Source organism: Falco punctatus (assembly GCF_963210335.1).
Source record: "Falco punctatus genome assembly, chromosome: 13".
Taxonomy (NCBI): domain Eukaryota; kingdom Metazoa; phylum Chordata; class Aves; order Falconiformes; family Falconidae; genus Falco; species Falco punctatus.
In genome coordinates, this window is record NC_137593.1 from 27490401 (window position 1) to 27517055 (window position 26655).

The 26655-nt window shown below is 41.2% G+C and overlaps 1 protein-coding gene across 5 annotated transcripts in view; it reads left to right on the top strand.

Annotated features, from left to right (window-relative positions):
• MAP3K13 (mitogen-activated protein kinase kinase kinase 13) overlaps positions 1 to 26655 on the top strand; it is an 82438-nt gene that overhangs the window by 20863 nt on the left and 34920 nt on the right. For 4 of the 5 annotated variants that reach the window (XM_080409743.1, XM_080409747.1, XM_080409744.1 and 1 more), the window contains one exon: positions 12222 to 12367. The exons of the other annotated variant lie outside the window; for it this stretch is intronic. The gene's annotated coding sequence lies outside the window, so the exon portion shown is untranslated. The remainder of the gene's footprint in view (positions 1 to 12221; positions 12368 to 26655) is intronic. 5 annotated transcript variants of the gene reach the window in all.

Here is a 26655-nt window from a genome sequence, read left to right on the forward strand (position 1 = left end):
GGTGTGTTCCTGCTTCTCCACTGTATATTTTCTAGACAGCTGTGCTTGCACTAGCTGACTTATCTAAGAAGTGATTATACTGGTATCTCTATTTGCTCTGCCCTGTACTGATATCAGCCTTCAGCCCACGCGCTCAGTTTCCAGTGTCAGGATGGGCAAAGTGGAAACAGCAAAATGAGCTCGTGCTTAATTCCTTGCCTATGGATGTGGGAGTATTGTACACTGACAACCTCAACGGCATAACTTCGTGGTGGATTGTGGTGGGTTGTTTACACGTAGGTTCCGGGAAATTGAAACCAGCCCTGATTTTGCCTGATGGTCGAGTTTCAAAACTTAGGTAATGTGACTTAAAGGACAGGCTTTTCCGGATGCACTTTTCTTCTAAAAATTAATCGTACATTTATCTAGCATGCCATCTCTTGCAGTTAAAATGATTGGCAGTTTATAGGAAATGCCATCTGAAAAATGCAAGGGATTAGCTTTCTCACAGTACATAAAAAAAAGCTTTGTTGTTTCTGCACCAGAAATGGCAAGGCTCTGTAATGGAGCTTGGAGGTATGCTACTGCAGGTTTTCATTTTGGTTTACTCCAGAAAGAGCTCATATCTTCAGAGGTACACATACTGTAGTTTGAAAACTACTGCTCTGGACAAAATGGATGGAAAACCCCAATTTTTAATTACCTTGCTCTGAAAAAAGGGGTTGTACAGAAACACTTTGCATCCCTTAAAAAATTAATGTTGGTGCAATGGTATTGATACTGGACATTGGATAATAAAAAGTTAAGGTTGGAGTTAGAGAATATACCCTGCCTGCTTAGAAATTTCTCTGCTTTGTTTTTAGGTGGCTGGATGTGCTAGCCTAGATTAAAACAGGCCGAGGGAGTGGCAGTGCAGCCAGCCTCTGAAAGTCAGGCCTTTCAGCTGCTTGCCTAAACTAGTGGATACAATTCTACATTTTATTAGTGTGTAATATTTACTAAGACTTCTGTTCGTATTATAAATGCTTCTGTATATTGCTTAAAAGGATGGGGAAAAACCATCTTGCCTAAGAAATAACTATGCTTTAGGGTTGGATGGAAATTTAACTTATTGGGACCTCTTGGAATGAATGCTGACTTTGCTATTTGTAGCAGTTAAGAGAATTTTCTGAATTTTATTAACACTGAAGGATTTCTATGCAAAAAGTACATATATATGTGTATATGTATATATGGCTATAGACATGTCCAGTGAAAATGGGCAATTTTATTAAACCATGAATTTAAGAGAGTGTTAGAATAGTTGCCTGGGGCTTCAGTATGATTTTTCAGTGCTCTGGATGGTTAATACAGAATAGACTAACTGCTAGGACAGAGAAGCCCAGAATAATTTTCCTTGTCCCAGTTAAGTCAAGATCTATTAGAGCAGTGGAAATAAGGTTTCAACAAGAGAAGGAAAAAGGGTGAGGGAAGTGTCAGCTCTCACTCTTGCTAGTGAGAGGGGAGAGTACACAAATTTACTGGAAGTTAGAATGGAAGAAGAGTGAGTATCTGTTGCTGGTGAAAATAGGCTACTGTTGCCACAGCATGTAAACAGGTTAGGAATGATTTTCACTCTTCCTGGTGCTTAAAAAAAAAACAACAAAAACAAAACACCCCCCCCCCCCAAAAAACCCCAAAACCAAACCCACAACTAAAAAACCCCCCAAAAAAACAAACCCTCCCCTGCCCCTGCAAACTATGAGTATTTGCAGTAGGACATGCAGGTCAAAAGAGTATGTGATTTTCTTTGACCTGCGTGTTTTTCAGGAAAGGCCGCTCCTCTGTTATGAAGCCTGATGCTTGAGCCATTACAAGTCATTTCTCTCCAATCCAGTACCACGGAATTGTGCCACACTGGCTACACAGGAGGCCTACTATTATCCGACGGCTTTGCTTCCCCTGATGCTGGGAGCAGGGAAGGCACAGCAGCTAAGAAACTCTTTAGTAAACCCTTTTCACTGTCTAGTTGATACTTTAAGTCTTTGGAGGAGTGACATCAAGTACTTATTTTAATGTACCTTTCTCCTTTTCCTAAGGTATTGTATTATACTCCTGTCATATCTTGAGATATTTGATTGTGATACTACAGTAGAAGTAACATTTCTGGGCAGCATATTCAAGGACCAGGAGCTTGAAAGGTGGGCTTGTGTGAGAGCATTTTTAACCTTCTCATTGCACCAACCTGTGGTGATTTACTGGGAAGGAGTATTTCTCCTCAGTAAGGAGGATTTCTAATCTCTTTTTGAAGTGCGAGTGTAACAAGGCAACTGGAAGGAATGAAAGGGTGCAGTGTAGAAGGCCAGGTGTTAGACAGCATTCCCGTATGTGTAGGCTCTTTGCTCAGTAGCCACAACCAGAAACCAGTATGTTTCTTGGCTGGTTAGCCTTCTAGTCCAAGCTGACAACCCATAAACTACCTGTTAGAAGAAATGGGGCTCTTCGCTAAAGCGAAAGATATTCTGCTTACTCTTCTTTGCAAGGAATTTGGCATTGTGCTTGAGGATTGATTTTCAGCAATAATTTCTGATAGTACTGTATCTTTATTCTCCTGTCAGCAGTCTGTCTGATATTTGAAGCTATGAATTTGAAAATATGGATAATTATGGGTGATCAGTAGCCATACCTTCATGGCTAACTCTTGTCTTTTATCAGTGCAGGACCCACACAAAAAGGGTCAAGGAACCTGGGTGCCGTCTTCAGAAACCACCATACCTCATTCCATTGTTTGATGAGTCCCTTTGATAAGTGCGTTTTGAGTGTCATAGTTCTGAGCATCTCGTTTGCTTGTGCTGTCCTACCCTGAGCCCATCTTTGGGATTATCTGTCATGCTCTTAGCAGAACAAGAAGATGCACTGGTGTGTTAGTCTTGCTGGAGGTATTACAAGGCCGAGGGACCAGACTTCCACTGCCTGTCTTTCCTCATTCTGAACTGATGATCTGTCTGAAGTACAGGAAACTGTTCTCACACTTGCGTGAAGATACAGTCCCCTCTCTCGCTCTCCCTGGTCTGCATTTTTCAACATCGGGGTTAGTTTCTGCGGTTCTCAGATTAAAATATGTATGTTCCTGTGTGGCTGAGATTTGTTATCTGTACAACATATTTGCTTTTGAACTACCCAGAGCAATGAGGCGATATCTGTAGTGCCTCCTAATGAAGGATGTGAGAAGGAAGAAGTTTGATCAACCTGTTTCTTCCACAGAGGAAGATACAAGGCAAACCCAAAGGGGAGGCAGAAGTGAGCACAAAGTGTTCTTCTCTTTTCAGCAAGCTCTTCTAATGTGCTAAAGAAAATTGTCCTTCATGTAATTTGACATTATTATATTCACAAAATGCAACCTAGAAAAATTGTACCTTTATTAGGCACTAACCATCTATAGTCAAAATCTTATTTTGTTCCTTTATCTTGATTACCTCTGTTACCTTGGGCACTTGGCAGGAAAAAAAAGCTGCATCATCCTGATTGCTTCATGTTTCTAAGATGTTTTTTTCAGAGAAACTCTTTCCTGAGCTTTGTTCAACCTCTAAAGTAGAATTTGGCCTTTCTGGGAATCATGTGAGATCAAGTGATTGCCTGGAGCAAGAGCATATGTACTGAAGCTGCAATAGCAAAGACCTTGATATGAAAGGCCACCTGGTATTGGTCTCCATCCCTTCAGCCTTAAAGTTTACCAGGTTATAAATTCAGCTTGTCATCTTCCTGTATAATGGCTAGCAGTTCTTTAGCAGACAAACAGGACAGTTTCTCAAGGATTATTTCATATTTATATCCCAGCTGGAAATCTCCATCTGCAGAAACCTCAGTGTAGTCTTCACAAAGGCATACAGAATTGTCTTTCAGCCTTCTTTCTGGGTGCTTACTTTACTATTTTCTTGGTTTTCCTGGGCACAGTCAACAAATCCATGTCAGCCTGTACCTTTGACCTTCAGTTTACAATCCAGCTTATATTGATACCTGGTAGGAGTAGAAAAAAAAAGTCCCACAATAGAAACTTTAATAGTATTTTTTCCAAAAACTGGTTTATAACAATCAGTTTCTGTGGAAAATTTCTTATTAAAAAACTTAAATGAACTCCTGAACAATTTCTGATTGAAGATGATGGGGGAAAATGTCTGACAGTCTGTATTGACGTGGCTGAACTTCACACAAACAGAGCATTGTTTAACCTGTATTTTCTGTTCATACTGTGTATTTTATTAACTGTGCTCAGCCAGAAATACACTTCTAGCAAGCTGGGATTTTATTTAGGGAGAGAACTTTATCAGTGTTGTAAAACAGATAAAAAATTCTTGATAGGATCACTGTCCATGCAGGTCTGTGGGCCTGCAATTCACCTCTCTTGCTGTGGTCACATACCCTTATGTGGCATCTCCTCACCCTTGAATCTGTGACATAAAGGACAGAGCACCTTTTCAGTCATTTTGCTTTTAAGTAGCCTTAGTAGTTGAGTATAGCTGTTCTAAAATACTTTTTCTTTCAGCCTGTTTTCTTCAGCTGAAGCACAAATGCAGTGGTTCCTTCAAGGCTACGTAGGTTCCAGTATAGCAGTATACGCAAGGTGCAGTCATTTTTTGCTTGGTTTGTTTTGTCTGCTGTTTGGCACCAGAGGGGACTCCCCTGTCCCCAACTGCTGCCAATGATTAAAAGATAGTTATCAGTCCCCAGTGGGAATAAATTTTTCCAGCCATTATTTACAGCTGGTTCTATCCTGGAAGGATGGAGTCACTGCTGCTATTGTCAGCTGGAGATGTAGGGAGGCTTTCTTTTGGTTCCTCTGTGAGAAAAAAGATGTAAAATACAGCGCTGGTGGTGGCTGTTAGCTTTACTGGTTGCCCATGGAACACTGCAGGAGGTTTTGCATGGCTATGGCTCAAACTCCATAATGGACCTGTGCTCTCTTCTGAAACAGAGTATCCCCATATCTTCTGATCTGGGGAGTAACCATGGTCACCTCGATCCTAGTAAGGAGAGATCTTCCCTGTAGTTGAGTGTCACAAAGGGCTGGGTCTCCTGGAGATGAACTGCTGCCTTGGAGCGTTCTCCCTTCTGCAGCCTTTGTATGAAGGGCAAGGTCATCAGCCAGCATTTGATAAGATAGGGCACAGCTGTTTTCTAAGGTGTGGTGCAATAGGTCTCGTTCTCAGGTGATGTTGTACCCAGCACTCCGCTGAACTGTCACAGCTGTGACATCGAGGTACCTACTTCAGAGCCCTCTATATGCTGCTAACCCTTGTGCTGCTGCATTGTGTAGTAGTGAAGGGAGAGAGCTAAGTAGGTTGCTGGGTTGTGCGTGCTGCATCTGTAGCACCAGGTATAAAAATCTCCTTGTTATTTTTCTCCTCTTTTATTTTTATACTTATGTTTTCACTTGGTGTCATTTAGAAATCAAAGCAGGAGTGTGCAGTTCAGCAGAAGATCTATGCTTACTACAAATCTGCTGCTTTGCTCAAATTAAACATTCATGGGGCCAGAGACTCCTCACTGCTCCATCTCAAGTCTTCCAGCCTCCAAGTGATGTTTTTTTTTTCTTTGTGCTTTGACACAGCTCCTGCAGGAAATGCAGTGAAATTATCCTCCATTGGCCTCTCTCCTTTCCAGCCCATCTTTCCTTTGTGTGTCCAGTTTGATTTTTTTCCTTAACCGCATCTTATGGGGAGCAGCTGTCAGTATAAGTAATATTCCCTGTGAGATGGAAGATTTCACCCCAGTAAGATGGGCTGGCCTTGGTTATTGGTATCTTTTTCTGTTTTCAGTGGTCTATACTGAGGTGGTGTAATTGGGTAGGAGCTCTTTATTCCTCAAACCAGGTAACACAGTGCTGCAGTACGTTACCTCCTGATGCTGTATGCTGTGTTGGTTGATTTGGTTTCTGCAGAGAATAGTGAGAAGCTTTCGAAGGCCTGGATCTTATCTGCAGGGTCCTCCCTGATCTGAAGCCTGGAGTGGAACCTGGACAATAGTTCTGTTTCTTGGGCACACTGGGAGTGAAGATAACTTTTACAGAAAAGAGGATTGTTTCTGAGGTGGTTCTCTCTGGTCAGACTTTTACAGGACCTAAGAGATGTTGCAAATGCTCAGTCTTCCCTGCAAGAGCATGGTCTACTTTTATTTCACTTTTTTTAGCTTAAAACAGTGCTGCATGGATGCTAAAAGCCCACGCTCCTAAAATAGATCAAGTAGAACAAGCACTTTGCTGATGACTCCTCTTTGGGAGAGGGGAGAGAGAAGGTAACAAGGAACAGATGGCAGGTATTAGTCATATCACCTAATATATCTGAAGACCTCAGACGCTATTGCACAAAGGTGGTGGAGGAACCTAGAGGGAATGAGTTCTCCTAACAAACCAGACGGGATATTACAGTTGCACAGGATACAGACAGAGGGGGCCTGAGAAAATGACTTGCAGCCAAGTGAGCTGAACCAAGAAGGGTGTGCTCACAGAGGCTTAGGAAGTCCTGGCCAGATCCTGAGCCTGCTTTTACCTGCCCAGTTTGCAAAGCCATTCCCTTGTATGTTTGACAAGTCCCTCAGAGCTTTACTCCTTGGAGCTCCCGTACTTATATATATATATATATATATATAATCCTGCAGTTGCCTCTGCAGAAGGGCTAGTTCAGAGGTCCAATACCTCAGAAATAACTGAATTCCTCCAATTTTAGTATCAGCTTGAATGGCATTATTCTAATTTTTACAATAATAAATGCAGTACAGAAGCTGCTTGATCTTTTCACATAGTATCTAAATTGCCAATGTGTACCTTGCAGTCTAATTTGGCTGGCTCAGCATCCCCTCTCTTCAGGTCGCTGATATCTAAGCGTTGGCCGTGGCCCAGCTGGCAGTAAGCTCACAGGAGAGCCTCTGAGGTGCTACTGCCTGCTGATTTGCTGGGAACGCGTTGTGTAAATGAAATATAAAATGTGTACAGTTGTTTGTACTTAAGTGGCTTCCAGCAAACTTGACACCATGGAGCAAATAGGCCACTGAAGTACCTGTGGAGGCATCGTGGGAGAAGTGCATCGTTTCCAGCTGCTTGCTCTGATTGCATTGTTTGTATAATCATTTGCTTTAAAACCAGCCTGTGCAAAAAGCTGTGGGCCCACTAGAGAGTAAGAAGGCAAGGTGCAAATGTGGGCTCTTCTGACCTCCCTGTGCATAGATGGGGTCATCAGGAATCACAGCATCGATCTCATCTCCCTGCAGAATGGCTGTATCTTGATTTTTTTATGTTTGCTTTGGGTTTTTTTGTTTTCTTTGAAAATATTCAGCAATAGAGGCTGAACTTGTGGTCTCCTTTTTCACCTCTTTTGTTTCATCTTTTTGGCATTGATTTATAAAGAGAGCTGCTCTGCTGGAGGTACTCCCATAATTTTTTGCACTTGTGCTCAGACTTCTGAGGAAGCCAAGCACCCTGTGGGCCTCTGAATTGCAAGTACCATTTTGGTGGCGCTTTGCATCTTTGGGCTTTAGCTATTGCCAGATGCCTAATGAACGTATGAAGTGAGTAAAGCACTTGTGCTGTGAGCTCTGTTGATACATAAGGGGTTAAACTAAGCTCTGTTTATTAATGTTGATACTTTAAATTGTGCCAGAATGCTTTGAAAATGTGACAGTGGACAGGGCAGCAGGCAGTAAACACCGTTAAATGACAATACTGTTCCATATTTGCTGTTAATTGAGAGAGGCAGCAGCTGCTGGTATGCAGCTTCAGCCAGGATGAATTAGTAATGAGTCTGTAACTCTGGGGTTTTTTTCTGGTTTAAAGTTGCATCAGCCCTTTACAGTTAAGTAGCGTGCTTGGGATAGAAATAAATAATAAAAAAAAAAAAACAGGCCCTAAATTGAGGATTTTATTTTGTTTTTGTTTTCCAGTGAGTTGTCATGGAGCTGTGGTGTCAATGATAAATTTGGCAACAGTAATAAAATTGCCTTGTATTTAAGGACAAAACTTAAAGATTTTGGGTTAGCTTTTCCATCCTGTGTGGCAGACAGTGGGAACAGAGCAGGCAAAGCAAGCTGCTCCTTTGAAAGAAAGCACTTTTGTTGCTTTTTCACTGGCTTCCAAAGACATTTCCAATTCTGGTTTCTCAGAACAGGGGGTTTGGTTTAACTTTCTTTGCTGGCCTGCACTGCAGGTGGTGGTGTGTGAGAGAGCACAGACCGCCCCAGCAGGAGAGGGAACACTAATTCAACATTTTCTTTGTGTTTTTGCTGTGCAAATGTGGTGAGTTTAACCTCTGAAAACTTGCTGATAAGCTGTTATCAGCCCACAGTTAAACCAACAAACCCTCCCACCTCACTGATGGGGTAGGAACTTCCCAAGGCTTGGAGGCCTGGGTATCCTGCAGGCACAGCATCAATCTGGCCACAGTGGCCGTGCTGGGGACAAAGTTTATGCTCTGAAGAAATCACGTTTATGCTCAGAAGAAATCAGCCGCAGCTGCTACTTTCATGCTGTTTATGCAGCCTTCCCTGTAAGTATTTATTTTGCACAAAACGTTCGATTTTGAACTATAGATGTGAGAGTGCAAAACCGTGTCAGAGTGGTTGGCAGCCTCTTCAACGGATCTGAAGTTGGGCGCAGGAAATGCAATTCTAGCTCTGTTGAAAACAATGCTAACAGGGCTATTGATTGCAGTACAGCTCAGCTTTCACCACAAGTAGAAGAATTTCAAAGCAAATAATGTTCTGTTTGTTCAGTTCTTTAAACAAAATCCATCTGCTGGTGTTAGCGTTTGAATCCAAATACTCAGAATTCTGCTGGTATTTTGTTAGAATGAGAAATACTAGATTAAAATAATTCCTTGGGTTCGTGATGATTGTTAGAGGGGGAAAAAAATACCTGATCAGCAGGTACGTTTAGTAACCCTGTTTCTAGTTTGTACGATTTCTCTATTACATATATTTGGGTTTTATATTTGTTCTAGTCACATTAACAGTTTTTACCAAGTGGGTAAGTGAATTTGTGCGTTCTTAAGAGCTTCAATCTTCAGCACACCGTGCTGTCTTATCCATTGGCTTATAGATGCGTAAAAGCTATGAGGCTGAATCTGGAAAGCCAAAAGTGTTAAAAGCCAAAGGTGGTGGTAAATAGAAGTGGAGGAAGAGCTAAACTCATCTGGTGGTAAAAATCCTTCGGCCCCAGAAGTCCCTTCTCAGCTGGGGTACTGACAATTCCTGCCTTTGCTAGCAATTATGAAATGATGTTTTAAAATCTGTCCTTAGAAGACAGTATTTTTTCATGTGAAATTCAATAATTTATTCCAATGGCATTCTGCCAACTTTGGGCATCTGGTATCTCATGTTTTTTACTAACATCTCTCCAATTTTATGTGCTGTTTTCTATAGATGTGAATTGTGTTTAAAACTAGAATGTAATCAAATACAGTTTTTCCTTTTTTTGTGTGTTTTTGATTCTCTCAAGCCTGTATTACTGTTTCATCTGTAGTATCTACTTACAATGTTTGGGTTTTTTAAAGCAAGAAAATAAACCTTGGTGTGTTTACATGCTCCACTCCTATCTTAAACCAGTGGTAAAAATGGTAATTACTGGCTTTTAGGGCTTTTCTTCATTGATTAAATAGAACCATGTAATTTTCTTATAAACAAAGGCAAATATTTACATTTTTAATATATCAAAAAGTATGAACTCTAAAGTTTGTCTGATAAACCTGTTAAATGTATGTATATTCACTCTGGTTTTTATCTTAAATCTCTTTCCTTACTTCTGTTGGAAGGAGTTATTAACTGCTTAACAGACATTGTTGTCAGCACTGTGCTAATTAGGAATTAAACTGTATACCTATGTGGTATGTTCCCTGCTTCTAGAAGGTTATTTTGCTAGGTGTTTTATATGGTCTGTAACAGGACATATAGATGTTCATCTGCTTTGGATAGTCAAATGTCTACACTTGTAAGGAACTTGGATGCCACATCTCCCTCTTGCTTGTGCTGTGTCCCCACCTTGCTCTCAGGACATATCCGTGTGGTGGCTGTACTGGTGCTGGTGAGTTGCTGACTGGTGCTTTTATAAAACTACTCTGGCACTAGCTCTGACGATACTAATGCTGGTGTTGATGACCAGTTGGTTCAGCTTGAGGTAGTGTACAGCAGAGCTCTGCTGACTTAACTGATTTGGGGATTTTCTGTTTCTCTGCAAGCTGTGGAGTAAGATGGGAGAAGTGCTGCTTGCTTAAATAACGCGGTGAGAAAGCATGGCGAGAGGAGAGGCTTTGGTGCACTGGTCAAGTTATCTTCTGTTGCTGATGGTGGAGGGGTGTAAATGGATGAACAGATCTACTGCAGTTGTGTCTCTGTCATTACCGATATCAACCTATTGCCTCTGGGAAGGTGATTGACCTGGAAATTATTCTGTAAATACACAGTTAATACAGGGCTGGTACAGGGCAACACCGGCTGCAAACTGGTACTTTCTTGTGCAAGAATATTGCTATATCATCCTCCTTTCTTTTGCCCAAATATAGCTTCTGAATGTGGCCTAACCTTGACTTCACCAGCTTTGTCTTATTGGGAATGTGGAATTACTTTTCCTGCTTTTGTGGTAAATCAGAGAAGATACGGAGAGAAGTAATGCAGTGCTAAAATGGAGTGTCAGTGGTGACGAGACAGTGATGCTGGTGAAAGACCAGCAAACATGTGCTGAGTTGAGCTATCAGCGCCAGGAATTTGTTTTGCAGGACTTGTTTTTGCTACTCCTTGGTCAGTGGTTTTTAAGTCACATTCAACAGAAATTACTTGGTTTCTGTAATTGTGAACTGTTTTTCTCAAATACGAGATTTTCATGTTTGTTTGCTGTAACAACGTGCAACTGTTACTCTCTTAAGTTGTGTGTGCAATTGTAGTGACCAATTCACAGCTGTCCTTTTGAGACTTTCTGATGTTACCACGAAAGTGACTGTGTTAGAATAGGTGACTGCCAGTAATTAAATGTGTGTGAATAAGAGAACAGCAGAAAAAGTTGTGAGGAGTATGGGATGAGCTGCTCCGTGGGAGGGACCCCTACAAAACAGCTCCTGCTGGTAGTCATCGCAGTGTGCTATGTAAGAGTGCTGGTGCCACTTTCTTGCTAAGAATTGTTGTTATAGATGTTGTTATTGTGTTTTGTACATAATTTTAAAAATAATCCTGAAAGTTAATCTTGGGTTTAATCGAAGTATGCAGTTTTGACATTGGAGGGGAATAAATGACACTTGCTCCTACTTCTGCAGAGAATTAAGGGATAAGCTGAAGCTCCCAAACTTTGGGAGTGGTCTTGAGACCAGCTGAATTGCATGTGGTGCATAACACAACTCAGATGATGCCTATGTTTTTGCAAGGCCACATAGATTTTTTTTGTCTAAAGTCTCTTAATTTTGGCAAGACAGTTGTACTGGTGTTACTGAATCCCTTCTTAAATGTTGTAGTAGCCTTGCTGTGTATCTGTGATGATTAAGGGCATAAGGAAAATGATGTTTGCAGGTAGAGAGAAACTCTTTTTAAGACCAGTTAGTGTCTTAAAAACAGTAATGTTTGCATTAAAGGCTAGGATTAGCCAGTTCTGTATTTCAAGGTGTTGATTATCTTAAATTTTGTGAAGAACAGGGCTAAGTCTAGCAGCCTTTCAAATTTTTGTGGTGTGGGCAGAAGATGCAGTAGGCTCAGGATTGGGAGTCTCAGTATTTGTTGTGTCTTGGCTTGCGTGTTTCTGATAGCAAGAGTAGTAATGGTATTATGAGTTGTGTATACGTAGGAGGACTGTGATAATTTACGCTTTTCCTAAAATTTGCTTAAAATCAGGAAGACAATGTGGAGTTTAGGTATAAAGTTAAGTATAAAAAAATCATTAATAGATCGTCTTGAAGTATGTTATTTTAAAGTCTAATCCAATCCTGAATGATGTAATTTTGTAATATGGAAAGCTTTAAGCTCTTTTACTGGAGCTGCTTGCTTAATTTAGATTAAAATTGTACCATAAAAGGATTATAGAGTGTATGCCTGTGCTAAGGAAGGATGTACTTACTAAATGTGTTGAGGTCTTTTTCTACTCCCACCTTCTTTTTTAAAGTGTTTACTTATTTTTGAATATTTTCTGCTGCATTTAAATGTGCCATGTAACATCAGGATGTGCTAATGGGATGTTTCGGATGGATCTCGGGAGCATTTATTTAAATAGGATTCTGAGTTTTTTTGGCTCTTCTTTCTAGAGAGAAGAATTCAGTGCTGGACTGTCCTAAACACTACTCATGGTGCAACCTCAGAGAACAGCTTGATTTATCTGACCTGAAGAGGAGGCACATGTGCAGTAAGCCAAGAGGACATGGGCTTTCAGTGCGTCTGGAAAAATGATCAGGTACCAGCAGCTGGTGCTGTTTAAACTGTAGTAACTAGTCAGAAGCCTGAGGTGTGAAACAGTAATGCACTCACTCCTGCAGTTGTCCTTAAATTTTAGGTATGCCTTCCTTTCAGTGGTAGGAACGAATTTCATTTACCTTCTTGGTTGATGTTGTGTCCATAGCTGTTTCACTGCTGAACTTGCACACCTGGCAGCAGCTCGGTTGTAGACACTCGGCAGCATCCAGTGCAGCTGTGAGTGAACAAGTGCCAAGGGGCGTTTGCATAGACTGAGTTGAAATTCATCTTACTGTGTTTAGTTTTTTTAAATATAACTTGGACTCTGAAAGCATTTTAATCTGTTAATTCACGTTTATTGATTTTTGTGAGGAGGTAACTGATAAATTATTTTTAAATTTTATATTTTCATTGTACTTACTCTGGTGATTGGCTGGAGAATGCAGATGTCCTCACAGGAGTTGAGGCTGTTGTAGCTGGGGTATGGACACCAGCAAAGTTCCAGAAAATGCAGAGAGTCATGGTTCATTTTGAAATCTGAACAGGTTAGAGGTTCAATAATGTTAGAACTATATGTTTTTAGCTATTTGTTTGTTTTCAAGCAGCTCTTCATAATTTCTAAAATAATGTCAAACTTTAGTAATTGGAGGCAGCTGCTCTGCCTAGGTACTTGGAATAGCTGGATCTCTTGTTGCTGATTCTGTATCTGATGTCTGTTGCCATGGGTAGTGCACAGCTTGTGCATCTCTAGTGTCCTGCCTCTGTGGTAGTTCCCTTTGGCAAGTATCAGGCATGATCAGGAACTTGCTTTACCAAACTCGCAGCCTCTTTTGTTGTAGTGAAGGGGCATTCATTGAAAAGTAGTTTGGCATTTCTGTGGTAGACAGCATTTGTTTGTTTTGTACTTCTGTTCACAGTTGTGCAGTCTTTGAGAAGACAGAGCTTGTGTCATGGAGGAGGTGACTGCTGTCCGGGAACAGCCAGGTTCAGCTCAGGGAGAGAAGCTTTGGGAGGCTGAGCAGGGCAGGGGAGGGAGGAGGAAGGTGTGAGAGATGCAGGAGGCAGCAGGAGCCTGCAGCTCATGCAGGGAGGCTAAGGTAACACTGAGGAAGCAGACAGTCCTCAGAGGTGATGAGAAACTTCCCTAGGGACCAGGCAGCACTGGGCAGAGCTCGCTGTGATTTGGACATTGAGGTCTAAATGGAAGCCTGTACACAAGGCAGAGCCGGCGGGGAGGGTTGTGTGTATACCTTTCCTATTACTACTCAGACTGACCTGATCTTTCTGAGTTTCCCTTACTGAAAGCATTCTAGTTCATATTCTAAGAAAACTTGGCTCTTTTCTTCAGGGAGCTCCCTGCGAGGCAAAGGTCTCTGTATATTTGGCAAAGAGCTCTGACTGAAAAGGAATCCAGTCTCAGACAGGTTGATCCTGTTGACTTAATTACAGTTTCATTTTCTGAGGGCTGGCCAGCCATGTAAGAACACCTTTGTGCATGACAGAGAGCCCACTTAGGACACAGGGCTAGGAGCTTTAAGACTGCTTTGTCCTCAAAGGGAGTCTTTATGATCTGCTGTCACTTTTGAAATGTGATGTAAATGGCAGGAGGTTTCTTTCTTTGTCTCATATTCTCTAATCTTCTAATGCATTGGTGTGAGCTTGCGGTATTTTTTTGTAATGTGTATCACCTTTGATGTTAGCATGATACTTAATATGTTTTGGATATTGCTGTTCCTGAGAATATGTAATATTTTGAATCTGTGTCATATATGCAGTTTTTTAGTTTAATTACAACTGTTTTATGTGTTAAAAATTAAATGGTAAATATTGTGTGTTACCAAACATGCATATATCTATATGAAGAACTGAAAAGAAGCAGTGTATAAAATTTCTGTGATCTTTTGGGGATTAGGTTTAGAGGAATATTTTAAAATATTTTCTTGGTTTTTTTTATAGATATTAGCTGAAAAATCACTTATTCTTGTCTCTCTAACTGTAAAATTATCTAAAGTTTTCTTCAGTTGGTGAACAGGTATATGCATAATGCAAGAAAATATTTAGTTGTTTTACTTGGGGAGACTGGAAATGGTTTTGTTCTACACATTTTCCTTATGCTTGTAAGATCTTTGTCATAAGGAGAGACTTCATGCAGAGAAAGCTACATACACACTTTAGGAGGTGCCTGAACCACCTCTGAGTGGGATTGCAGGAAGATGTGAAATGGAGCTACATTTGAGGATTCATTTCTTAATATAAAAGCTGTTCTATGAGGAGTGGTGGATGCTGTAGAGGCAGAGCATCTATGTATTTGGACTCCAGCTATCTCTCATAACGAGTTATAATTAAGGTGAAGTATATTACTGAAGAATTAAATTCTCCCTTGCTTTGAACCCGGTTTCATCTCAATGAAAGCAATTAGTTGCATGAGCTACCCTGTCCTTGCTTCATCAACAGCAGTTCATCAATTGCTTCATCCACATTGCTGCTTCTTACTTTTTTTTTTTTCCAGTTAATAGACAAGGCACTCTACACATACAGTATTCCAGTATGGGAGTAGTGTAACAGAGGTAGCTTAAGGATAGAAAGTATGGCTCATAAGGGGGACTGTGATATTTATAGATGGCATGTAATGGGAAAGCAAGTGAACCAGGCAAGCTTCTAATCATGTAGGCTGTCATGTTTTTTTCCTCCTATATATTACATCTTTTGTGAAAAGTATACAAGCACTTTCTGTAAGCCTTCCTTACCAAAAGTATACAAGCACTTTCTGTAAGCCTTCCTTACCAATAAGGGGGAAATTGGGAGTTTGAGCAGGGTCACATCTCTCTGCCTGAAGGGAAGTGCAGTCACTTTTTTTACTCTGCTTCTGGAGGACTAACTATGTGGAGGTTATAAAACACTCTTGTGAGAGAGTTGTCCTGGAAGGTCCCAGGGTTAATGCTTTAGCTGACATGTTTTTGAACATGGCTCTCATTCTTTCTCTCTCAGCCATGACTTGAATTTACTAGCGTGGTGTTTATTTTCCCTGGATGGGCAAATCCTGTGTAATACGAAGCTGATAGTTTGGTTGAGTTGGAGTATTAGGACATTGGCTAACTTTTATGTGGTCTTTTGGTGAAGGCTGTTTTAACTTCTGGTCGACCTTGTCAGGTCTGGGACTGAATTCAGAAAGCAAGTATTTAGATGCCATACGGCATCTTCTGAAAGTGTTCTGCTTTGGGGTTCCTCCTGCATCATACTGCATTGTCCGACATTGTGCTTGAAAACAAGGATCAAACTCACCACTGCTAAAAAATCAATGCTCTCAGTCAGAATATTTGGGACCAAAAATCTGTTAGTCATGATTGTAACTAAAGTGTTGCCGTAACTCTTCATGAAGTGAGTAATTCTGTGTTGTGATACCTCAGACAGATCAAGAGGACTCTTGGAGGGTCTGCATTTAACAGCGGAGGAACAGAAGTCATCTCTTGGGAGAGAGGAAAAAAAAGCAGTGATCTCTGAAACAAAAGGTACAGATAGCTTCATGACTGACACCACTCTGGGAGGAAGATACTGAGCAGGTTTTATTTGTCTTAAGAATATTTACATAGGGCTGATCCACTGTTCTTGAAGGAACTTCATCACAGTACTACAGAGAAAGCAGTCAGTACTAAATATAGTGTCTTATTCTGGCAGTCTCTGACTTATAAATGCGTGAATTCTGCTGTCTTAATGGGCTTTCAGCAATTTTTGTAGGTTTTTTGGGAGAAATCTGACTAACATTCCTCAGAGAGGTTGTATAACTAGCAAGGATGGGAAGATTTGATTTGGCAAGACCTCATACTGCAAAAATCAGGTTAATTTTTTAGCTTCTGGTCTTACTGTGAAGCTTTCAGTACTTAGATATCTTCATAGAAGAGGTGTGAAAGGTTTCAAAATATCACCTTGAACCTTTGCATCAAAGCATCATCACTATTGCTGGGCAATTCTTGTGAGATGTTGGGTTTTTTTCCTTTACCTCCTAATACAGGAGGCAACATGACTTCCTTAGGCTGGTACTTTACTGTGTTTACAACTTAGAAAAGTTCTTCTAATGACCTAAGTAAATTTTTCTTGTCGCAGTTTGAATCCATCACTTTTTCTACTCACTGTAGATGTGGAGGACAGGTTTCCTCTTTCTTTGCAGAAACTGTTTCTATATTTAATAGAAAAATATCATTGTTTCAATCTTAGCTTCTCTTTTTATTCTGTTCAGATTGAGCAGCCTTGATGAGTCAGTTCACTCATCCCTCATAGCTCACCTTATTAACTGTCAGTCTTCTCTCTCAGTTCTGGCATGGTTTCTCCCTTTTTTGACAAGCCTGACCCAAAAGTGGACTTTACCAAAGGCTTTATCAGAACTGAGTCCTTCAGGAATTTGTGCTCCTATCAATGGATAGAAGTTGCCTTGTTTGTGACAACTTGATATTTATATTTTGTGCTCAGTCTGTGATCCTCTCTATCCTGAATCTGTATCTACAGAACAGCTGCTCAGCAGTTGTTTCTATATTTGTGCAGGTGATTTTTTTCATCTGAACAAGACTTGCCCTTGGGGAATTGTACTGCATTTTTTAATCACTTCTCCAGTTTCATTAATTCCTCCCCACAAGAGCTTCCCATTTATGCATGCCTTTTTGTGGGAATATGCCTTTTTGTGAGGATAACATAAATTATAGGACTTTTCTTCCCATGTGGCACTAATACTGATGCTTTGTTGTCAGGGGCCTCCTTTCTTTCACAGGCTTCTAACCTGGAAGAGGAAAGGTGACTGTAGCTCAGCTGGCTTTAAAACTGTCCTTTATAACTGCTGATTATACATACTTTTTTTTTTTTTTTCTCAGTATTTCTCACTGCTGGTAATTCTATTAGAGTTAATTATTGTTATGGAAGACTTCATTTCTGCATGTTCTCTGGGAGAAATGTTATTTTATGACTGTTTCCCTGGACAAATAGATGTGTTTTTCTCACATGGCCTCTGCTAAGGGTTTCTGCAAATGATTTCTAGAGGAAAAAAACCCAGCAAATAAACACATTTTCTTATCTTTAGTTGGTATTACCCTACTCCTGGCTATCTGTTTTTAGGCTTACTTCCTGTTTGTTCATCTTATCCTCGACAATTTTACAACCCATTGTATGATTTCAACCACATGTTAGAGATGGAGGTTTTAAGATAACAAAATTCCTACAGTTTTTGTATAAAACAACTGGTAGCTTGGAAAGAGATAAACCTAAGTGCTCTCACATACCCCTGGCAAAGGGAAAGGATGTGACCTGACTCTATGTAACTTCAGGTGGTGGAGAGTTCCCCCAAGGAGGAAGAGCTTAGTTAGCAGCTTCCCCAGGCCCAAGGGTGGTATCTGTGTGCACATTCCGCTTCATGTGCCCCCTCTGTGCTTCCTTCCAGCTGACCAGTAAATCTGGGAAGACCATTGTTCACTTGCTGCATTAACTGCCTTTTTAGCAGCAAGGAAATGGGGCTCTAATGTCTCTTAGGTAGTAGCGTTTTCTACCCTGATAGAGTTCCAGCACTTCTCCTTAGGACTGAGGAGCTGGGCTGCCTTGCTTCACGAAGATAAAAATCTGCAAAGGTAGTGTTTTGAACTTCCCAGCCTCATCAGTACATGTTCTGAATGTTGTAGTGGCATGCCTTCTCCTAAAACTACACAGCCTTTATCGTCATGAGAAGCCTGAAAGGCAGGGCTCATCTGGAACGAGTAGTCTTGCTGGGAAAACCACTCAGAAACTCCTTAAAAAAGAATCCATACCAGGCTCAGGCTTAAACAAGGGAAGACATAACATATTTTGTCCTGTCATTGTCTTTTAGTGCCTTCAGTGTCTCTTTTTTTATTATTATTTATTTTTTTCCTGGAGTGTTGCTGAAGGTAATACAAGGTTAAAGGAAATAATTGTAGTCTTACGTACTCCTACCCGTCATATCTTGCAGAGCACACTTAGTCAAAAAAACAACTGGCAACTATGGAAGATGGTTTTGCTGCAAGGAGCCACACTTTGGTAACAGAAGTTGGTAGCACTTTCATTTGAAGACTGTAAGGTGATGGTACAAGTGTCTGTGAGTTTGTTTGGATAGCTTTTGGGTAGATGCTTGACAGTATGGGTAGCTTTCTCTCAAGGGTATTATCGCATACCTGTGAGTTTGTAGCCATCTCCAGCTCTCTGGTTTCATTTTTAAGCAGACCTAGATGTCTCACGGTGGCTCACTAATGATGGCGTTTTGTGAGCAGACACAGCTCTGCTGTTTCTGATCTGAGAGGGTCTGAGCCTTGTTCCAGGGATAGCCCTGTTGCCTGTGTAGCAGCAACTTGGCCATCAAAATGCACACATGAGCTTTGTTCTACCCCACAGTCAACCTCCTAATCGGTGTGGGGCTCATCTGGTGGTTACAGGCTCTGGGCTGTGGTGGCTCAGCAGCTGCCGCACGAGCGGCGAGGCAGGAACGGGGTCTGAAATCACGGTGGCTGGCCAGTGTGAGTAGACTCTCTTTCAAAACAGGGCTTGTAATTAGGGCCCCTGAGTCAAATTGCAGCTCACCTGTTCTCATGCCATTGTGCATGTCCTGCTTTTGGGCTTTTTCTCTTTGAGTGACTTTTTTTTCTCCTTTGGTCATGCTTCTTGGCTCCTAGCTCTTGGTGCTCGTCCTGTTAAATTGCAGTCCGGTTCACCTGCCTTTGCAGGGAGGACTTCTCAAAGTCTCAGATCTGGGGAGATTCTGGTTAAGAGCCTGAAGATCTCACGGTTTAAGTATGATTCTTTTTTTTTTGTTCCCCCCCCCCCCCCCCCTTCTTTCCTGTCACCCACCCCACTGCTGACGATTAGGACATTCAGAAGAGGAGTGTATGGCTACAGCGTTGGCAGATTTCACAGATTTTTAGAATTTGACAATAAAATGTCCCTCTAGCCATCTCATCTATGCAAATATTTACCTAGGCTTTTTCCTGTTAGAGAATCATTTGTGGTTTCACTTCATCTATTTATTCATCTAGATAGAAAGTTTTCACAGTGGAGTCCCTCTTGTACCTCCAAGTGTGTGCTGAGTAGACTTACGAACAGCCTTATTGATGCGTAATTATGAAATTAGCCTTTGAGTCACTTTCATCTCTTTCCTAATTTTCTGCTTGTGTTCGTGGAACATGCCACAAGAAATGTTCGGCATTTGATTTTGTGCTTCTCCGTGTGTCGGCTGTCGGCCACTGTCAGAGACAGGACACTGCGTTGAATGGGCCTTTGCTCTGATGCAGCAGAGCCGTCCTTTCCAATCAAAGTTGGTATTAGCATTTTTGCCCAAGATCAACGTCAAGTTACCAAGGCCTACAAATAGCAAACGTATGCTATTTTTGAATATTGGCATAATATTGTTATTCTCAGTCTTCTGCAATTTTAGTAGTTTTCCAGTGTATTAAAATTGAAGGTCACAGGATTGGAGAACTTGTTAAATGATTATTTGAGGACTGGGCTCAAATTAGTATGATGTACCAGCTTGAAATGTTATGCCTAGCAGATGCTGTATAACATTCCTATTAGTTACTAATTGGCTTCAAAGTACTTAATTTTCTTTTTCAAATGTGGCAAGCAGATATGTTTTAAATGCTTCTAGCTTTCCTTTTTGTATCCGTTGCCACCGGTTTTGCCCACTATGTCTCTTAGCAGCCTAGTTATTCATATATCCTTTCAGAAAGCCTGCTACCTGTGAACTTTTCACTAGCACTTGTATGGCCCCTTAGAAACTTTATTTTCTTCTTAATATCTTATACCCTTGTTGTACTTTGTACATTTCCACCCCCCCCTCCCCAGTTTTTACATTAATACTGAACTAAACTTCTCCAGAGAATCATGGAATCATGTTTGGGCTTCTGATACTTCACAGAGTTCCCTACTTTTGCCAGTGCTTTTGTCTGAATGAGAAGGAGGAAAATAATTTCTCTTTCCAACGTTGATCAACTCACCACTGATGCTTCAAAAGAGCTGTGTGTAATGGACTATTAAAATATGTAATGGGTGGCAACTATCCTGTTTTCTAAGGCTGTTATTCGGCTTCTAACATAATCTTGCAAGAGCCATGAGTTTTAGGCCAATTATTGGTTGGGTTTTTTTGTTTTGTTTTTTTTTTCATGATGAGTTAAGGTAGTTATCTTGCATTAAATTCGGGACTTCTGTGTTTGAAAATTTTAACTTGAGCAGTTGAGACATAGATGAAATGGAGTGTTGGTATGCTGAACCAAGTCACCATGGAGAAGAAATTATGAAGTTGTATGTGCAAGCTCTTTTCTTCTACTGGAGTCTTTCTCGGGTTTTGTTCCAGCTTATTTTCCCCACTGGCTGTGATTTTTTTTAAATGTCACTGCAATTAACCCTTGGAAGCCACTGAAAATTATTTTCCTTTCTATTTTTATTCTGGCTTTTTTCATTATATAGCAATGTTTCTCCTTTTTCCACTTCTTGCATACGGTACTGTGACCCCCCCCATTCTAGTTCCTGAATTTATCCCTTTTTTGCTTTAGGGTAAGAGAGGAAATTAGTATTTTTGTTTCTGTTTTGAAAATGCCAGGGAAATCTGGAAACTGTTGTCGTACCATGGTGGTGATGGCAGCTGTAAAGCAGAGTGTTGGGCTCTGAAGGGGAAGGCAGGGAGTTAAGACAGGTCTAAGTACCAAATAATCTGATGCAACTGGGGTTTGAAGTAGTGACATGAAATTATTCCTTTGAAGCAGAGATGTCTCTCACCATACCTCCACTCCTGCTTCTCCTTGTGTGTAGTACTGCTCAGTCTGTGGTGGTTGCATTGCCTGGCTAGAAATCTCATGCCTTGTGTTTTGTGACTTTTAGCTCTTAAAGAATAGGTATTTCTTCAGCAAAAGTTCACTTGTGCTTTCTTGATCTTGAAAGTAAGCAACAAGAAATTTGCATGCATTTTAATTATCTGTGGCCAGCTTTATAAAGCTCAATTCAAAAACCAAAGTCCAAAATCAAAGCTCAGTTTATTGTGGCCACTGTTTAATTCAGTGCATGCTAATACATTCCTACCCTTGCAACTCTTCGGTGGAGTGATAGGATCTAATAGTATGTTATGTACAACTAAGAGATGAAGATGTGCTGAGAAGCAGATGTAGGAGTCCACTGATTCCCAAACAGTGTCTTTTGGCATAACAGACCTGGAGAAAAGAAGACCTGGATATAATGCCTGTACATTCCTTGCTCCGTGTTGAAGATGGAAAAAAACCCCAAACCTCTACTGTCTTAATACATGCAAACACCTACCTGTGCCCTTATATGAAGTAATTTTTAGGTAAGTATTGTCTCTGTAGGTGTGGCTGTATTTGTCTCCAGGAAGGGTTTTATATCCTGCCCTTCTCCCTCCACACAAGCTAGTATCAGTGGTACTTAGTTTCTAAACCCAGATCTGCATTGTTGTTATGGCTTATTTTGGGATGTTAGCTGGTTTCCATAAGGAAGGGTGAGATTCTCTCAGACGTTCTTTTAAGACGTGCTCCACCAGAGTAAATTTTGGGACATTCTATTTTGGCATAATTGCTTCCTACTTGCTAGGAAAAGGGGTGGTGAAAATGTGGAAATTCTGGCTCTTAATAATTTGGAGGCTACAAATTGTTCAGAAGGAGTTCTGGACAACAAATTGGTGAACTCTGGTAAACGCTGGGGTGGTGTAATTGCACAGCTTACAGCCTAGGTTCTCCTTCAAACCTTGACCTTAATTCCTGATTATGTTCATCCCTCCACTTCTTCCCTTGTGTTTCAAAGATACAAAAATAAGGCAAAACTTGTGCTCTGCCCCCTTCCAGATCCAAGTTAATTGTAGCTGCTCTTGCATGTGTTCACCAGGACATTGCCATCTATTTAGGCATCCAAAATAACACCCTGTGCCCTTGCATCTGGTATGCAGAATTAAGTCCGTTCATTGCCATGGAATTGAAAATGAAATGAAGATGGCTGGGAGGCTGTGATACGTGGATGTTGCGCCCACCATTTGTTACGTAGCCGCAAGCGTGAAACTATGCGTGCGCCGATTTTTGTTTCTGAATGTTTCTGACGTTGTGAGCTTGTCTGCCCGCTGTTGGGAATGTGTGATGAGAGCTGAATGCGTGATTTTGTTAGTGCTTCTATTTTTATTTTGTTGGTGCTTTTGCATCACTAATCAAATACAAGCCTCCTATTGTTCTCCCTGCAGCTTCCTTCCAGTACATGCTTATATTTAGTTATTTTAATAATAATGCTCAGGGTTTGTAATCCTGAAAGAAGCCGGAGAGATGATAAACTCCTTTTCTGATTACTAAATACATTTGATTCATATAACAGATGGCTGTTATTTGATATGCTGTTGTTATCCAAGCTGTACAGAGGGGCAGAAACTCGCCGGAGCAATGACTTGAAGGCATGAGAGGATGTCCTCGCCCGGTCCTCTCCATGGAATGGCAGCAGTGATGCCATTTTACCCAACAGCTTCACTTCAGTTAGGAACAAATTGTTTTCAGTGTCTTCTCCCTGCCTTGCAGAGGTGGCCCAGGGGCGCGCAGCCCTCCCAGCTGGCGGGCCAGCCTTTCGGGGCTCTTGGGTGCCCAGATTTTGGTGGCAGAAGGCGGCTGCGGTGCCGGCGGGGATTGGCTGCCCCCCGCTCCCCTCTGCCTCTCGCCCTGCACAGCCCCCGCCAGCGCCGCTGAATCTCGAAACAGCCCGATTTACATCCATTCATGAATCCGTGACGTCAGCACGCTTCTCTGCTTCTTTGCAGCAGGCTGCAGGATTGTGTGGGTGGAATTTCCTTTTATTTTGCAACACTTCCTTTTTTTTTTTTTTGCCTTCCATCTTTTTAAAACAAGAAAATGGAGCATCACATAGGAAATCTCAATCCTTGTAAGTATTTAGATGAAAATGTCTTTTTCTGAAGCGTGTGTGTGTGTGTTTAATGGTCAGTGTTACCCTTTCGCCATTTATTTCAGAAGGACAGATGGATGTTGCATTTGTGATGTGAAAGGGCTGAAAAAATGATGCTGAGAGAAGGGAAGAAGAAACGTGAAACCTTAATTTATCCATCACTGCATATAAATCTGATAGCTGGCCTGCCCTTTTGCTTGTCGGTGTGCTAGACATTTTTCTCTTGCAATTTTGCACGTTATCTTCTTGTGCCCCCCTTTTAAAGGGGAAGGGAATGGCAATGGAGAATGGACATATATGGAGTATGCAGGGAATGACATAAGAATTACTAGAGATAGTATGAAGAAGCAGAATTGTATTTTTGCCTTCTAGGCAATTGTATTTTATTTTTTTTTTCCTTGTGGGCTAATCAAACAATTCTTCTGTTGTGTTACAGTAATAAATAATACTATTTTTGAGGTGAAGAAGGGGTGTGTTTTTCTTTCTATCTGCTGGGTAGGAATTTGTTTCTTTATTATTGAAAATAGCAGTTTGAGCTGTCTCTGTGGTGCTGAACACATGATTTTTACTCCTCATTTTCCTAATAGATGAGGAAGCTGGGAGTACCGTTGCAGTTAACGATACTGTTCACTGGGGCAAGATCTGTCATATTCTTGCTTACCTGAATGGAGCATGATGTCATGTTTTGTGCCAATTAAATTAGTGGAGCTGCTCTTTATTTTTGGTGGGGTTTTTTTTTGGGGGTGGGGGTGTGTGTTTAGGTGCTGCAGTAGCTTAATCATATAAAGCCACATGTCTCTCTTAAGCAAATGAAAAACTGGGTATTTTAAGTTAACCTGGGGAAAGATAGCATACTGATTTTATCAGCAGGCAGTCTGTTGAATAGAAGAAACTGGAGGAACATATTTTGAAGTAGAAGATATAAAAATATTTGAAATAAAAACCAAACAGATACGTGAAATGAGAGAAGGAGATTTGGTTGGTCTGACTCACAAATGTGGGCACTTTTCACAGTAACTGTGTAGCCACAGATATCTTGGGATATCCTAGGATGCAGAGGTTAAAGTTATCATTCATTTAAAAGTTTTTATTACTATCCTTTTTGTTGCATCCCCAAATGTATGCAGGTTTTTGTTTCTAGAGAGAGACGACCCTTTGAACCTCTGTTTCTGTAACAGACTTCAGCTGTGAAAAACAAATAAATCATGGTTTTGACGTAGTGGGGGTTTTGTTTGTTTGTTTTGCTTTAACAACAGTTTTGTTTCCTGTATTTTGAGCCTCCAGCCTGATTCTTTGATCTAGAATGGTCCTATCATTCAGATTTGTCTTTGTCCCCTGCTGCCTGATAGTTAGATTTATAGCTGGCATTCATTTTGACCCCTGTGCCTGGAATTAGCAAGTAACTTCTAGCACAGAATATATGGTAGGGACTCTATCACTTCTCAACTATAAGTGAACTTGTATTTAAAAATATTTGTTTTTTTTTTTTTTTCAGTTGCATTTTTAAACTTCCTCTTTTGTCTCCTATTGTAAAGATTTGGTAAGTGGCTTATCTCCAGTGGATCAGAAAATTGAGTAATGATTTATTTGAAAGTCTCTTCATAGGTAAGCTGTTTCACAGTTAGTAGTTATTAAAACATGGTTCTGCTCCAAGCAGTGGCAGGATAAGAAAAGTTTTACAAGTGTTTCCTGTTTTCTTATGACTAGTTTACAGCAAATGTAAGATGGTGACAGATCAGACTGGAGTTGTTCATAGCTGGTACCCCTTCCAGGCCTTCTGCAGCTGTGTGGAGTGGATGTCAAATAGTAGGACTTCTCAAAATGACAGAGTTTTTAAATAAAGCTTTGATATATAAAAATAAAAAGTCTGGCATCAGTTGTGTGAACAAATTTAAAATCAGCCCGGGTTCCTGTTCAGCTGTGGTCCTCGGGGCCAGGGTGGGCAGGGGAAGGGGCCCGAACTTTGCCGTGCATAGAGCAAGCTCTCACCTGTGGTCCTGTGTTTGGAGGAAGACAGCAGCAGGCTTACTGCTTTTACAACTCCCCATGAGTTTCTCAGCCATAACTGAATCAAAATGAGTCAACTGAGGCAAATGTTACCTCTGCATCCTCAGATGAGGCTGAAGCTCTCAGGCATTTGGCACTTCAGCAAGCTCTGGCCAGCTTCTTGGAGCCCCCCCCTTTTTTTTTATCCCTCTTTGTCAAATGTGTTCTGTGCAGGGGCTTAGGCTTTTGTAGACTGCGTTTTTTATGATATTACGGCAAATCACTCTCATGTCTTGGGGAGGGAGAAGTAAATATTTCACCTAAAACACATACTACTGTGGATTGAATAGCAAGCTGGCAGCTGTGGCAGAAATGCCGAGGCTGGCCGAGAGCAGAAACACTGTGTGTACTTACTCCCACCCCTATAAATACTCAACATGCATTTTGACCTCTGTCCTCTTTCCCTGTTTACAACTTCAACCGAAAAGTCGGTCGTTGGAGTGGGTTCAAAGGCATTAGCAACAGTTGGGTGTAGGCCAGGGCAAAGAATAGATTTTTCTGTGCAAAGTACGTGGGTTTTATAATCCTTCGGTGAGCCTGTAGTTGTTTGTGCTGTTTCTTCTGGAGCAGTTGCTAGCTCGGTGTGAGAGGTGCTGTAAGGGAAGGAAGGAGAAAGTCCTGGCAGGGTGTGGGTGGGAGGCTGGACTTCTTCCAGCACAGTGGGCTTGAGGAATGGAGGTCTCTGTGTGGACACTTTATTCATTCCCAGGATGTTTGTCCTTTCCTGTCCCCAACCCATTACTCTCTTACCTTCTGGAGGACACCAAAATCAGTAATAGCAGCAGTACAGCTGTGACTTTTCTGCTGAAACACAGAAGATCTAATGTGTTTCATGATTATGTGCCCGAGGAGATTCTCAGATGTTGATTGATCAACTGCAGCCAGAAGGTGATCTAGCAGGGATGAACTGAAGGGCTGAGCTGCTTTGGAAGGTCTCTGCAGAGTTTTAGATGGCACATGTCATGTCAGGCCTCTGGAGGCTCCTCTGCAGTTCTTCAGTCCGTGACTGTGTGTTGTTGTGCTGTCTTGATCGCATTATGATCACGTAAAGCTCTAGTGGCCTAAGAATAGGATCACACCTCTCAGATGTTGCTCTAACCCCTTACGCTGTGTCGGTAATACAGGCTTAATAGAGGCTCCGGAGCAAGTTATTGTGTGCTTCTCTGTTGAGGAGTAATCCTCTTTGCTTGTATGTGGTGCTTGCTAAATACAACTTGGTACTACTCTCATTTCTCGACTGCGAGGTCTGCCAGCTGGATTTCAAGTGTCCCCTTCCCATCAGGTCAGAATGCACACATTCTGGTACCTAGTGTAGTCAATAGA